The 16,717-nt window shown below is 37.6% G+C and overlaps 1 protein-coding gene across 1 annotated transcript in view; it reads left to right on the top strand.

The window, feature by feature from the left end:
- The window catches only part of RAD51AP2 (RAD51 associated protein 2), a 33,287-nt gene extending 19,440 nt beyond the window's left edge, over positions 1 to 13,847 (top strand). Inside the window, exon 4 of the mRNA XM_061168523.1 lies at positions 13,799 to 13,847. The gene's annotated coding sequence lies outside the window, so the exon portion shown is untranslated. The remainder of the gene's footprint in view (positions 1 to 13,798) is intronic.
- The last annotated feature ends 2,870 nt before the right edge of the window (positions 13,848 to 16,717 follow it).

Here is a 16,717-nt window from a genome sequence, read left to right as displayed (position 1 = left end):
AAATTAATTTTTAATATTTCACACATTATACCTCCAATAAAGAATAATGAATGCCCTCATTTTCTAGTGGTTCCTATGCCTTTGGAAAATTCTTTCTCTAAACCAGAAGTGCAGAATTGTAGCTAGTTTATCATTATCATCCTTATGTGTATTTGTATAGTTTTTGAAAAGTTTATAGTGCATTCTATATTTTGCATCATTAAATCTTCTTACCAATCCATTTTCATCCCCATTCCAGATAATGAAATTAATGTTTACTTTAAGAGACTTTTTCAAGTAAGCAGATTATAAGACTTTAGATCCTAACACAGTACCTGTCACATAGTAAATGCTGTTGAACTGAAATGAAGGCTAATGCTCTTTCCATTAACTTTATAACTGCTATCTGCTTTAATGTTGCTTTTCTTCTTTTCTTCCTTTTATTCTCCTTTCTTTTGAGTGCTACAGTATGCAAGACATCAGGATAACTCCTGGATATACAATGAATATCAAACTTGGTTGCTCTCATGAGGCTGACAACCTGGTTGGGAAGATACAGGAGTCATACATTTCAAAGTTAAAAAAAAATAAAGTCAATTCTCTTTTTTTTCTTAAATCTCACAGACTAAGTAGAAAGAAAGAAATCCAAAAAAGTAGAGTTATGTGTCTAATCATAGTGCATAGTATCTTAATCTTTAAATGTTAAAACATTTCTACATGTTTACAATTCTATTTATGAATCTATATTTTGAGTATTCATAATTTAGGGCATTGGCTAAAATTAAAAAAATTTAATGAAAATGTTAAATTTAATTTCCTCAATTAAAAAATATTTTTATATTAAACATTAAAGTCATGCATGACATTAAGTGATGGTAAGGTTTATGGGCTCTTGATGAACTCTGAATATCTTGTCTCCATTACTCATTAGTTAAATGTTAGCACCTTGCCAGTGCTGGGTTTTAAAAAGAAGATTGCAAATAAATGAGACATTAATAAATCTATCAACACATGAATATTTAACTCAGACATATAAGATTATGTAATAGTTTAAATGTTGCACAAAATAATCCATTTATGTTCATGTCCACATTTCTTATCACTTTAAACATATATGTATATATTTTAACCATAGTTTTATTTATGCTGAAGCCTAGCTTGACAAACAGGTGGAAAAGCTTCTAAATTTATTACACTGAACATATAATTTAAAAAATTAAAACATGACCTTATTAAAATTTTTTTCAAGTTGTCATTGGACAAACTAGAATAATGTCATATTTGACAATGTTCTTATATGTGAGAAAGGATTTTATTTAACATTAGTTAGTCCCTAAAAATGAGTTTATGATGAATTGATTATTACCTCATCCCATTCCTAATTGCAGATTTATAAGAGGTGAAATTTATTTAGTGATAGGAGTTAAAAAACACTTTAAAAAGATTGTTGAATAGATAGATTCAATATTCTTTAAGTTTTTAAATTTTTAACATTCCTCGACCTTCAGCCATGAAAGTCTTTTCAGTTTTGGAAACTCTGACAAAATATGCCTGCCTTAACTTTCTATTCTGAAGCAAAATGGAGAAATAAAAATATTTCTCCTGATAACTATGTGCTAATTTTCAGTTTCACTGATGTTTAAGAGTCTATGTTGAAAGTTCTTCTTTCTGATCTAATACTTAGTTCTTTAAATATTTCCCTCTGACTTGAGTACTATGGGAAACGTGGACCTCTTCCTCTGACATATGGAGACATAATCAGCAGACTGGGTTTTGGTTTTTCGGTAGAAAAGGAGTCGGGCAAGAGATGAAAATAAATGCAACGTTATGACTTTTGGTTACATCATACCCTGCATTTCCAAAAAGGGTGTGAAACAAATAAACGGAAAGCAGAAGCAGCATATTGTAGCAGAAAGAAGCATGGGGTTTTGAAGATAAATAGATCTGGCTCCAACCCATTATAATTTCTTAGATTCTCTGTTTCTTCATCTCCAAATTGTTGAGAGTAAGGCCTAACTTTCAAGGTTTTTATCAGAATTATAAAGTTTGTAAGCTGTCCAACAGAGTGCCTGGTACATGGTAGGCATTTAATAAATGATGACAATTAATATTTAACTAAGCACTGTCATGAACAGTTGCTCAAATACTTATTATTATTCATTAATATAAGAATAGAATTAACTTACTAATTCATCCAAAATATTTATTGGGTACTTGCTATGTATAAGGCACTGTTCTAGGCACTCAGAATATGTCAGTGAACAAAATAGACAGAATTTACTGCTCTTATAGATCCTAAATGCTAATCAAGGCAGACATAATATAAACAACAGACATTACAATTAAGTAAATTATATAATATGTTAGAAGATGTTAAATAAAAGCAGAATGGGGTAAGGGAGAGGGGCAATGTATGTGGAAGAGGAGGTTTTAATATTAAATAAGGTGGTCTGGGTAGGGGTCATTGAAAAATTAAGACTGAAACAAAGACTTGCAGGAAATGAGAGAGTAAGATCTGACTTGTGATTAAAAGGATCACTGTGACTGTTGGGAAATAGATGGTGGAGAGGAAAGAACAAGATAAAGATCTGTTAGGAGCTGAAATGGAACAGAAGCTTGGCCCAAGGTGGTAAGAGAGTTGGTGAGAACTGACTTTATTTTGGATACATTTTGAAGGTAGAAGCAAAAGAATTTTCTGACATTGGATGTGTGATGTGAGGAAAAAAAGTCAAGGATAACTCCAAGATGTTTGGCTCCAGTAACTTAAAGGATGCTGTTGCTATCAAATTAGGGGTAGTAGGCTGAGGATGGAGAAGGCTTGAGGGGTTGGTGCTATAAACGTAATTGTATCCCCCTAAGTTCATGTAGAAGAGTAACCCCCAGTGTGATGGTATTTGGAGATGGGGCCTTGGGAGGTAATTAGGCTTAGATAAAGTTGTAAAAGTGAGGCCCTCATAATGGAATTAGTGTCCTTATAATAAAAGAAACCAGAGCGCTTGCTTCCTTTCTCTCCCCCACCGCCTTCTCTCGTTCTTTCTCTCCCTGCACACACTGAGGAAAGGCCATGTGAGGACACGCAGAAAAGGTGGCCATCTGCAACCCACGGAGAGACCTCTCACCAGACACTGACCCTGCTGGCACCCTTATCTTGGACTTCCATTCTCCAGAACTGTGAGAAATAAATTCCTGTTGTTTAAGCCCAGTCTGTGGTTTTTTATTATGGCAGCCTGAGCTGACTAACGTAGTTGGTATCAGGAGTTGGTTTTAGACATACCGAATCTGAGATGTTTATTAGATATCTAAGTGGAAATGTTAAGGGTAGGATAGGCTAGTCTGGAGTTTTGAAGCAACACCTGTTTTAGAGATTTAAATCTGGTAGTCAACAGTTTATTGAAGGTATTTAAAACTGTGGAAATGGATGTGATAACCAAGAGAATGAGTGTAGATAGAGAAGAGGACTAGAGATTTAACATTGGGACACTCCAATATTAAAAGATCAATAAAAAGAAGAGAAAATATCAAAGGAGAGAAGAGAAATGAGTGAGCTAATAGAAAAAACAAGGGAGTGTGATATATGGAAAGCCAAGTGAAGAAAGTGTATCACTCCTTTCTTAATGAAGAAAATGGACATGTGGACACAGCGGGGGAAGGGGGGGTGGGACGAATTGGGAGATTAGGATTGACATATATACACTACCATGTGTAAAATTGATAGCTAGTGGGAGCCTGCTGTATAGCACAGGGAGCTCGGCTCAGTGCTCTGTGATGACCTAGATGGGTGGGAGGGAGGTCCAAGAGGGAGGGGATATATGTATACATATAGCTGATTCACTTTGTTGTACAGCAGAAACCAACACACCATTGTAAAGCAACTACAGTCCAATAAAAAAAATGTACTGCAAAAAAAAAAAAAAAGATTGACAATTGAGCTTAGAAATGTGGACATCACTGATGATGTTGAGTGGAATGGTTTCAGTGCAGCAACTGGGCAAAGCTTGATTGGCATGAGTTTAAGAAAGAGTGGGAGAGAAATAGGCCACAGTGAATACCAACGGCTTTTAAAGGAGTTTTGCTGGAAAGGGGAGCAGAGAAATGGGGGTAGTAGTTATAGGGGAAGAGTGAAAAGAGGATTTTTTTAAACATGGGAGAAATGATAGTTTCTTTGTATGCTGATGGAGAATAAGTAAAGAGCATAAAATTGATGTAGGAGAGAAAGGGAAGAATTGCTAGAAACTTGTCTACGAGTAGGCAAAAAGAGATGGTATCTAGTGAACTTGTGGAAGATTGACTTTAGACAGGAGCTTGAAAGTTTATTACTTCTGCTAACAGGTGAGAAGGCAGGTGTGTGTAGATGTGATGGTGAAAGTCTCTGGATGTTCTCTTTTGATTATTTCAAATCCTTCATAATATAGGAAACTGATTATATGCTGAGATTGATGTCTATAAAGGAGGTGTTCGTAGGATTTCCAAAGAGAGAAGAATATCTGAAATAGTTGTCTAGGAGAGTAGGAGAATCAGTAGACCAAGATCTATGGTTTTTTTGTCTGGCAATATTAGGGTCCCATTTGAGGTTCATGGTTGAATTTTAAAGTGAGAGCAGTCATGTGTGGAATTGCATTTTTCTCCAGTCATGCTCAGCTTCATGTGTTCAGACTTAGAGTTGGTAGAGGATTGGATATAACCAGTGGCATAAATTTCACCAAGCAAATTCAAATCAGTGAGAGAAGGGCAAGGAATATAACAAGGATTAATTATCAGGATTAACTATGTAATCTAAACTGGGTGAGGATAAGAGTAAGGACATCAAAAGGAATGAGGGGCAGTGAAAGAGTGGTAGGATTAATGGCTTGGAAGTCCCAGTGGAATCAAAGGATTATCGGGTTTGGAAGACTATAGGAAATGAGCTTGCAAGGTAGGAGATTGTGGCAGAGAATAAGATGTATGAAATTGAGATTATGGAGAGATTGCTGTGTCTAGGATCTGGCAGTGGGAAAGAGTGACTGAGGTAGTATGAGAAGATTATTATTATAGGAAAAAATTCAAGTAACTAACAGGTTGGAGTGCCAGGAGAATTTATTTAAATGTACACTGAAATTACCACAAATATGAAAGGAGTAGTATTAGAGAGTGACGGTGAGCCAGGCTAAAATTGTTCAGAAGTGAGGGGTATGACCTAGGGACTTCAGATGACAGCAATAATGATGGTTTAGAGGGTGAATTTGATAACCTGGTTTCAAAGCTATGGATTTTTAGGAAGGAGGTAGGGCAAATTCTTGAAAGCTGCAATGAAAACATGAAGGACATTTACCCTACTTCAGAATCAGTGGTAGAAGTGCCATGGGAGAAACACCAGCCTCCTTTTGAGAAGGCTGCAGGGGAAGCAATGTTTTTAGGGGAGAGCCAAGTTTCCCTCAGTCCAGTAAGGTAGAGTAGGTTCAGCAAGAGGCTGACACGTTTGAGAAGAGATTCATGGAGCAGAAATAAAAAGGCTGATGCTGGCTGGAAATTGATTGGAGTTATTGGAGACTGTGAGGTAACTGAGCATGCAGAGGAGGAAGAGTGGACGGGGGAGAAACTGAGGCCAGTTTACCTGTGCTTAGCACTCTCAACAGCTTCATGGAATGTGTCCCAGACTGTGCCTTCCACCTCACGTCTGCTCCTATTCTGTCTTGTACTTTAAGCCACCCAGTGAATTTATAAACAAATTGACTATCATTTTCTCACTAAAAATGACACGCTTAGAATAATGGACATTCTCAGAAAGACCTGCAATCCTTCCCAGTTTTCCTTGAGTGAAACTTGTGTCAGAGTACCCTACCTATTCTTTCCATTAGCTTTAGGTGAAGAGCATCCATACCTTCCCCTTCCCCAGCAGGAGAGAGACCCTCCACGCTCAAGAGTTTCTTGTTCTGTCTCATATTTATCCCATATTCACATCCCCTTCTTTCAGATCACCCCATTATGATCAAGAATAAGGGGTCAGGGCCCTGGACTCCTTATGAAAGGCTAGAAGGGAGAATCCCCACAGCAGCGTTGCAGGTTGTTACTGAGTCTCCAAGCTTGGCAAGAGGTTGATGACATTCCTGTTTTGTTACTTTCTATATTTATTGCTTTATGGATAGACCATGTGGCCTATACTATTTCTACATTTTGTAGTGTATTGAGATTTTCTTCATGGCCTAGTACATGATTAATTTTTATAAATATGCCATAGACATTTAAAAATAATGTATATATTTTAGATGTTAGGTACAAAGTTCAATATCGAAAAAGTCTAGCATTGTCATTATAGAATTACAATTCTTTTTCTGTGTGTGTACTTCTTTCAGCTTCTGAGAGGTGTATGTTAAAAGTTTTCATGATTTAATTTTTGTTGAATCTCCTTGGATCTAACTTTTTTTCCATTATGTAATTTGTTATTGTGTTGTTTGGTGAATAAAAGTTTAAATTCTTTTGAGGTATTTTATATTTTCTCAATATAAAATTTCCCTTTTTGTCACATTGATTTTTGCCCTACCTCTGCTTAGATATTAACAATGCCATTCTTGATTTAAATTTGGTATCATTTGACAGGAATATCTTGATATTTCCATTCTTTTCAATTTCTTTGTGTCATTCCTTTAAAATATTAAAAAAATATTTTAAATATTAAAATAATATATTTTTTGATTAAAAATAAAATAAAACTGAATTTTGCGTTTTGCTTTTTTTTAAAACCTCATGTGACAGCCTTCTTAGAATATGGGAATGTGATGTATTTCTACTTACTGTAATTACTTGTATGTTTTCTCTTTTCTGCCATCTTCTTTTGTCTCTTCCTTTTATTATGCTTTCTTATTTGCCCATATTTAATGCACTTTGTGACTTGTCCTGGTTTGATAATTTTTCCCATGTTTTTCCCCTTCTAGTGCTTTAAAAATTTGAGAGCCACTATTTTCGTGCTACCTTTAAAATTTCAACATATATGTATTTAAACATACGTTTTCCTATTAACACAGATAACTGAACAATACATATAAAACTTTCTCCCTCTTATCCATTTAAATAAGATGAGATTTTTAGGATACCTTTTCTTTGCTCTTGAGCACTTCCTTCCCCCTACACAATGATCTTGAATCATCTGCAGTTTTTCAGTTTTTTAAATGCCTATTATGTTTTTATAACTCCTTTCTTAACAATTATATATGTAATGTATATACAATACATAATTACATAATAATATACATGTATATCTTAACTGTATTTTACTTCATAAGCATATTATCAACAATTATTTGAATAGAAATATACATTTTGCTTGTTTCTCTGCTTGCTCGTGCCTTTTTCTTTCTGTGAATTTTTATTCTTCTTTTCTTTTTGTTTGTTTGTTTTGCAGAATTATGATTTCCAGAATTTTTTTTCAGAAAGGATAAATAGGTGGCATAGTGCATTACTGCTGTTTTAGCTGCCTACTATGTCTCCTACCTTCTTATGGCAATAACATGCTTTTCTTTAGAAATTTGCTCCTCTAGCGCTAGCCATTTGATGTGACCCTTGTGGCACTGTAAGTCACTATACTCTATGTCTGTGACCACAGACATGGGTATCAGGTCAATGTGTAGCCCATCATAGTACAAGATCCCCAGGAGCACAGGCATTTTTGTAAAAGAGGTGGCTCGAGTCTGATCAGTCTTTCCAGGGGATTTATATATACTGATGCAGTTTTGATTTGTTTTTACTAGTGGGATGATATAAAATCAGACTAGTTCCAACCATGTTTTCTTCTTTTCCCACAATTTGGAGGCGGGATATATTCAGTAGGAGAGAGAATGATGCCACAGACTGAAAAACAAACAAACAGATCGAGCAGAAAAAGAGAGAGAGAGGAAGAGTTGATGATAATAGTTGAGACTCTGGGCACAGTCAGACCTGCATGACCCCCTTTCTTCCCAGTTGTTTGAGCCAATAGAGTCCCACTTCTTTTTTTAAGATTTATTTATTATTTATTTTTGGCTGCATTGGGTCTTAGTTGTGGCATGCGGGATCATTCGTTGCAGCCCGTGGGTTTTCTCTTCAGTTGTGGTGCACAGGCTCCAGGGCGCGTGGGCTCTGTAGTTTGTGGTGCGCAGGCTCTCTAGCTGAGGTGCCTGAGCTCAGTAGTTGGGGCGCGCAGGCTTAGTTGACCCCCAGCATGTGGGATCTTAGTTCCCTGACCAGGGATCGAACCCACGCCCCCTGCATTGTAAGGCGGATTCTTTACCACTGGACTACCAGGGAAGTCCCTTTTTTTTTTTTTTTTTAATTTTATTTATTTATTTATTTAGGCTGCACTGGGTCTTAGTTGCAAATAGAGTCCCTCTTCTGTTTAAACTTATTTGAATTAGATTTATTTCATTTGCACCTGAAATAATCCTAACCAATCCAGGTAGAAAACTTTCTGAGTTCTTGCATGTTGAAAAACGTCTTTATTTTGTCCTCGTACTTGAATGATAGTTAATCTGGGCAAAGAATTTTACCTTTTCCTTTAGCCCCTGTAGACCTTTCTCCATTCCTCTCCAGTTTTATTCTTCTCCAAAGACTTATTGCTATCTTAAAGAGTATTGTGTTTAGTTACTTATTATGTATGTTGTTTCTAATGTTTAGAGAGGACAAACCAAATAAACATCACCCTTTACAGATTTTTGCTTTAACAAAACATTTCTACCTGGCTATACATGAAATAGGTTCACTTATTTATTTTTCACCAGCTAAGGTGATTTAAAGTAAATATTTTCAAGCCTATATTCAGGTTTTAGTTCTGAATGCTTTATAAATATGTCACATATTTCTTGGATTTTGGGACTTCAGAATTAGATCCAGTGTTTGAGAATCTGACTGATCCTGAATATCATGGGAAGATTATTTTATAATTCTTAAATCCTATACTTAACTTATGAATATCAGTTGTGCTTGCTTTAAAAAACAACTGATATTTTGTTGATTCTTATTCAGCTTTTTATCTTCTGTGATTTCTTGGTCTTGTTCTATTATTCTCACACAGAGTGTTCTTTTCTATGTGTTAATCCACAACAAAAAGTGACACTTGATGGTTTCTGCTCTTCCAATATTAGCTAAGCACTTTATAAGCCTGAGAAGCTATAAAACACTGATATAGAAAGTTTTGATCTACCTCCTAATACTTTGGTGAAAATTTAAGAAAAGAAAGTAAAGTGAGTCTTCTTTTGGTTTTATGTTGGTTTAGGGAATATTATAATGTAATAAGGAAAAGTGATATTTTAAATGAAGCTAGGTCTTATTCCATTCAGCTTTTGGTAGCTTATAATTGAATTCATTTGTAAAAGATTGCTGATCCAAAATATTTCATGCAATTGATGAACTACAGTATTAGACTTTGGGCTTTGGGAACTTTGGGAAGGCTATAGTGAATGCAGGGACCAGGGCTTATGGACCTTAATTGCTTTTTTCTAATTACTGAGAAAAAGAACTTCTTTTACTAGGCAGAGTAGATCAATGTTACTCGAATAGTCACTAGCTCTTAATAGTCATGGGCTTTTTTTTAGCAGCAGGCTTCATGGTAGTCATAGCCTAGACCCCTGATATTGGCACTTGAGTACACAAAAGAATTATCTAAACTTGTTGAAAATGTATAATTCTGAATCTTAACTTCAGAGATACTTACTCATTAGGTGTGGGGAAGATACCAGGAATTTGTGTGTGTGTGTGTGTGTATTTATGTGTGTTTTTGACAAATATCTTTTTTTTCTTTTTCTTAAATTGAAGTATAGTTGATTTACAATGTTGTGCCCATCTCTGCTGTGCAGCAAAGTGACTCAGTTATACACATAGAGACATTCTTTTTTAATATATTTTTCCATTATGGTTTATCACAGGATATTGAATATATAGTTCCCTGTGCTATACATTAGGACCTTGTTGTTTATCCATTCTAAATGTAACAGTTTACATCTACCAACTCCAAATTCCCAGTCCATCCCTCTCCCTCTCCCCTGCCCCTTGGCAACCACAAGTCTGTTCTCTATGTCTTTGAGTCAGTTTATGCTTTGTAGATAGGTTCATTTGTGCCATATTTTAGATTCCACATATAAATGATATCATATGGTATTTATCTTCCTGACTTACTTCACTTAGTATGATAATCTCTAGTTGCATCCATGTTGCTGCAAATGGTGTTATTTAGTTCTTTTTTATGGCTGAGTAGTATTCCACTGTATATATATATGTATGTGTATATATATATATATATATATATATATATATATATATATATACCACATCTTCTTTATCCATTCATCTGTTGATGGGCATTTAGGTTGTTTCCATGTTTTGGCTATTGTGAACAGTGCTGCTATGAACATAAGGGTGCATGTATCTTTTTGAATTATAGTTTTGTCTGGATATATTTCCAGGAGTGGGATTGCTGGATCATATGGTAATTCTATTTTTAGTTTTCTGAGGAACCTCCATACTGTTTTGCATAGTGACTTTACCAAATTACATTCCCACCAACAGCGTAGGAGAGTTCCCTTTTCTCCACACCCTCTCCTGCATTTGTTATTTGTCGACTTTTTCATGATGGCCATTCTGACTGGTGTGAGGTGGTACCTCACTGTAGTTTTGATTTGCATTTCTCTAATAATTAGTGATGTTGAGCATCTTTTCATATGCCTACTGGCCACCTGTATGTCTGCTTTGGGGAAATGTCTATAAGGTCTTCTGCCCATTTTTCGATTGGGTTTTTGTTGTTGTTGTTGTTGTTGTTGAGTTTGTATATTTTGGAGATTATCTAGCCCTTGTGGGTCGCAACATTTTCAAATATTTTCTCCCATTCCGTAGGTTGTCTTTTCATTTTATTTTTTTTTATGGTTTTCTTTGCAGTGCAAATCTTGTAAGTTTGATTAGGTCCCATTTGTTTATTTCTATTGCCTTGGGAGACTGACCTAAGAAAACATTGGTACAATTTATGTCAGAGGGTGTTTTGCCTATGCTCTCTTCTAGGAGTTTTATGGTGTCATTTGACAAATATCTCAAGTATCAATAGTTCTGATACTGGTTTTAAAAAGACCAGTTTGAAACCTAGCTAGATGTTAGCAATAGGTGGATTTTCCCATGCACCAAAAAACCTGCCTGCCTGTCTGTAATAATAAGCTTCAAATACCAGCTGGTGTTCAAGGACAATTCTGACTCCAATGGCTTCCATATTGTACTACTAACTTCAATTCTTATCTCTGACACCTCTAGACTTGGTGTCCATATATGCTTTTTCCAGAATTTGGATTTTGGCCTCTTCTCTAGTGACTGTGGCTTGACTTATCCAGTAATCTAAGTGTCTTCTGTTCCCTCAAGTACTTTGTACTTCACAGAACCAGCGACCTACCCTGGCCACTGGGCTGGGCTTAGTTTCCCTTAGAGAATGGTGAGTCAGACAGCAATAATGTCATTATAAATTCTGGTGAGATTATAGACGATTATTATCTACATTTTCACACTTGCACTTTCCTAATGAACATGTATTACTTCTATGAAAATTCTAACACAACAAAAAAATGAGAAAAATGTTCACATCCTTAAATATCACAGGTAATTCTAGCCAGAGGAGGACCATGTGAGAAGAACTGTAACAGTTTTGGTACAACTGGTTAGGTCATTCTTTCAATGTAGCTTCTCTCTTCTGAGCATTTCCTATCTTTCAGTGCCATATAAGATTTCTTAGGGCACATAATGGACTCATTATAGCAGTTTATTTCTCCTTGCTTAATTTCTTTTGACCTTTTATTTTTATTTTTTTATTATTTATTATTTTTGGCTGTGTTGGGTCTTCATTTCTGTGCGAGGGCTTTCTCCAGTTGCGGCGAGCGGGGTCACTCTTCATCGCGGTGCGCGGGCCTCTCATTATCGCGGCCTCTCTTGTAGAGCACAGGCTCCAGACGCGCAGGCTCAGTAGTTGTGGCTCACGGGCCTAGCCGCTCCGCGGCATGTGGGATCTTCCCGGACCGGGGCACGAACCCGTGTCCCCTGCATTGGCAGGCGGATTCCTAACCACTGCGCCACCAGGGAAGCCCTCTTTTGACCTTTAAAGTGAGTCTTTCTCTCCCTTATCAGCTCTCCTCTTGAATCCTAGGACTATGACATTGACCTTTATAGCTTATGCTACAGTTTTGTGGTGTCAGTTTGATCATGTCACTTCCCACCTCCACCCTCTCGTCTAATCCTCAGTTTAAACTGCTTCAGTGGTGTCCTATTTTTCTTAGAGACTGAAGTCTGTAACATGGTCTTAAACGTGTATTCTCATCTTTATTTACTTCTCCGGCCTTCGTTTTGCACTCCCACCATTTTCTTCCTTCTCAGCAGAGGTTGCACAGGCTCTTTCTTTTGCTTGGAACTTGGCCCCCCTCTCCTCCCTTCTTCGCTTATTTAATTCCTACTCATCTCTTCAGTTCTCACTCACATCTTGGGCAAATGTTCCCTGACTTCTGAACAAGGAAAACCTTCCTATTTCAATTCTCATGTTAGCCTGGACGCCTCCTTCCTGAAACTATAATTTTATATTTATTTGTGTGATTATTTTACTGGTGTCCACCAATCCACCTAGAAGTTTAAGATCCGTGAGAACCGTGATTATCTGCTTTTCTCAATATTGAATCCCAGCTTCTAGCACCATATCTGCTACACAGCAGGTACTCTTCTGTATTTGTTGAGAGAATGATTATACTTTCTGAATTAAATAATTAAATTGAATTAAAGAGTATACATACCAATTATGATAAACACATTAGCATGGCTAGAGTAGCATTCAGCAAAGGGGTTGCCTTCCTGCCTCTGCCCCATAGGTCCCAGACTTGCTTGTTATGATTAGATAGACTGTACAGACCACTAGACCAGATATTTAACTATAACTAAAGAAGCTTTTAAACTCAGACCTTATAAAGGTGACCAGTTGATTTGTATAGAATGTCAACCTGGAATTAACGCTGTTTACAGTTTACATATATGTAGTTAAGTATGAACATTTGTCCACCAATTCTAGGATATGAAAATTATCACATTAATTAGTTTTTTTTGAATCCAGCTAAACCGCCCTCACTGCTGCCCACCTGGGCTGGCAGGAGGTCTGACCTCAGTCAAGCTTAGACTGCTTGCTCTTCCAGAGACCCTGCCCTTGTTCTCAGGGCTGCCGTGTGTCTTATTGCGATCTCCACATTCCTAGTGTCTCTGCTAAGCAGGCAAGGCTGTCTTGCATTTGGGAAGATCAGATATTCCCTTTTTTCTCCTTAGTCTCCTTGGTCTGGCTTCCTCTTTTCAGTGCCACCAGAAGCCTCTCTCTCTCTTTACTCTAGACCCACTTAGCACACTCCCTAAAAGGGACTATTGAAACACAAAACTGTTTGCTTTCTGCTGGAGGTGAGGAGATAAGGATCCCTTAGGATCTTAGCAACATAATATCGACTTCTCTTTCCTTGCCTAGGAAGGAGAAAGGAGATATTAATACCACTTACTTACTTTAGTAATAACTCATTTTGTACATATGTGCATATATAAAGACTAATAAAGGTTCTGATATCAGCTCCTTTTTTTTTTTTTTTTGATTACCAAGGTGATAAGAACCAATTACTATGGGTTCCTAGGAAGTAATTCTGATCTAGTCTGAACACCCCACTCATTTCCTGTATTGTCAGGAGTGTGCTGGGATGTCTGTGTCTGACATGAGTATTCTTACTACTAACTCTGTGTCCCTACCTTTGCATTTACTCAAACATAATCTTAAGAACAGATTTGTTTTTAACCATCTGATTTCTATAATGCTTTGATTCCCTTAAAACAGATGGCTGGGGCTTCCCTGGTGGCGCAGTGGTTGAGAGTCCGCCTGTCGATGCAGGGGACACGGGTTCGTGCCCCGGTCCGGGAGGATCCCACATGCCGAGGAGCGGCTGGGCCCGTGAGCCACAACTACTGAGCCTGCGCGTCTGGAGCCTGTGCTCCGCAACGGGAGAGGCCGCGGCAGTGAGAGGCCCACGCACTGCGATGAAGGGTGGCCCCCGCTCGCCGCAACTGGAGAAGGCCCTCGCACAGAAACGAAGACCCAACACAGTCAAAATAAATAAATAAATAAATAAAATTATTAAAAAAAAAAAACAGATGGCTGGGTTAATCTGTGACAGTTAAAGGGACACTTCTGTGCTTCAAATGAAGTGTGGAGTCGGTCCTTTCTGCATTCAAATTGCAATTATGTTGCTTACTGCAATTATGTTGCTTATTGCAATTTTGACTTTCTGCTAGTGGTTCTTAAATGGGGGTGATTTTTGCCTGTCAGGGGACATCCAGCAGAGGGTTTGATTCTCATGACCCTAGGGGTGCTACTGGCATCTAGTGGGTAAAGACCGAAGATGCTGTGAAACATCCTACAGTGCTCAGGACAGCCTCCCCGCATTCCCATTAAAAAAAATCTGACCCAGTAGGTCTGTGTCTTTATTCCCGTCTTGCCCCTAGGTTCTTCATGACCATTTTTTAATTTTATTTTTTTATTATTTTATTATTTTTTAGATTCCATATATATGTGTTAGCATACAGTATTTGTTTTTCTCTTTCTGACTTACTTCACTCTGTATGACGGGAATAAAGACACAGACCTACTAGGGCATGGACTTGAGGATACGGGGAGGGGGAAGGGTAAGCTGGAACAAAGTGAGAGAGTGGCATGTACATACATACACTACCAAATGTAAAACTGATAGCTAGTGGGAAGCAGCCGCACAGCGCAAGGAGATCAGCTCGGTGGTTTGTGACCACCTATAGGGGTGGGATAGGGAGGGTGGGAGGGAGGGAGATGCAAGAGGAAAGAGATATGGGGTCACATGTATATGTATGACTGATTCGCTTTGTTATGAAGCAGAAATTAACACACCATTGTAAAGCAATTATACTCCAATAAAGATGTTTACCAAAAAAAAAAAAAAAAATCTGACCCAGAGTGTCAAAAGTATTGAACGTTGAGGAAACTTGTCTTACGAAAATTACTTAACCTTTCTAGAGACTTAGTTTCCTCATCCATGAAATAGAGATAACAATATCTACTTACAGGTCTGTTGTGCAGCAAAAATTAGATAATACTGTAAACAGTGAAACTAAATGGATGGTAGTTATAAATACTAATGTTAAATAATATAAGAGCTGAAGGTTTCTGAGAGCACGTTGACCACTGTTTCAAATGCACTTGGCTTTCCTTACGCTGGTTATTCCTCAGGTGACCACTTCTGTGCAGGATTTCAGCTGCTTCTCTTCAGTGTAACCTGAGAGCACTTTGTTTCAGGCTTCTCTTTGCCCCTCTCACGTCCTGAGCAGGGCTTCTCTGACAGCTCTGAGTGGACAGGTGGGGCCCTGTTCTACACTCATGCAAGTGCAAACCTGCAATGTGGGGCCTTTAGCACCCCTAGGGCCACCCTTGATTGCTGAGGTACTGAGTTGATGAATAAATGCTTCCTTCCCCTTTTCGTCCCCTTGGTGGACTGCTCTGAGGCTGCTCATTTCATGAAGCTCCCGGATGGTTCTGAGCACCAGTCACCCAAAACAGTGGCCAACTTGACACCATACAGATCTTTCTACTGGCTTCTCCTCCTCCTCTGTTTCGCTCCTCTTGCTCTCTCAGATCATTTCCCAAATAAACTGCTTGCATGTAGGCTTTTTTTCTAGACTCTGTTTTCAGGAAGCCCTATTGGTGACACTGCTAATCCAAGAGATAGGGAAATGGAGGCCCAGAAGGGTGAGGTAACTTGTCAAAGGTCGTACAGTTAGTGCTAAAGTCAACATTAGAAACAATACACCCTTATACTTTTATAGCGTTCTTGCCACAGCACCATAATTTCTCTCCACATTATAGTTTGGCTCAGCTTATCAATGCTATTTATGCGCTAACTGTTTTGGTTATTATTAGGGACTGTTAAAATATGACAGGGAGGCATATGCTAATCAAATGTGTGGGTTTCTAGAATGCCAGCAAACACTGTTTGTGCCATGGTTTAAAAATTATTTTAAAGATTTTTAGGTGTTCAACCATCTGGAATGTCTACAAAAATATAAAAATATATCACAAGTTTACATGATACTTAAATATACATATAATTGTACTTCTATAAGGTTTGAATAACGAGAGGTATTGTTAAAAACATTCACCAAAAATCTATGTTATTTGATATTTCGCAAAAGCTGTGGGTCATTTTAAGACATGAAAAAGGCATTGACTCTGGCAAAAATGAAATCCCACTGAAGAGTGCTCAAAATTGTTGATCAAATGTGTTGTAAAAAAAGGATTTAAAGGTAGTTCTTAAAGCACCTATAACAAATCTGACAAGTTAAGAGAAGGCAAAAATATATTGTTACTTTATGTGGTATTTACCTTGGCCTGTCTGCAGCATTACATTTTCCAGGAGTTGGAAAGAGCATGGTGCCCTTCTGCATAGATGGATCTTCTGTTGCAATCTAATTCACAGTTGCTCTTCACGAACTGTAAACTCATGCCAAGTGAGAGTTGATGCATTAATCCGTGTTAATATTTGTGAAAATGCATGTGAACACATTGAGTGAGTCATCCTAGAGTCTGGATTACTGTGCTGAAGAACAAAAATATCAGCAGAGTTTCTCCATTTGTGAGCTCAGAAAAGCATTAAGCCTCAGCTTAACTACCTCAGGAAGCACTGGATTTATACCAGTCATGCTGGATCAGGGCTTATTTTCTGTCCAAGTGGTG

This window comes from Eubalaena glacialis, chromosome 14, assembly GCF_028564815.1.
Source record: "Eubalaena glacialis isolate mEubGla1 chromosome 14, mEubGla1.1.hap2.+ XY, whole genome shotgun sequence".
Taxonomy (NCBI): Eukaryota; Metazoa; Chordata; class Mammalia; order Artiodactyla; family Balaenidae; genus Eubalaena; species Eubalaena glacialis.
This window is presented reverse-complemented; position numbering and strand designations above follow the sequence as displayed.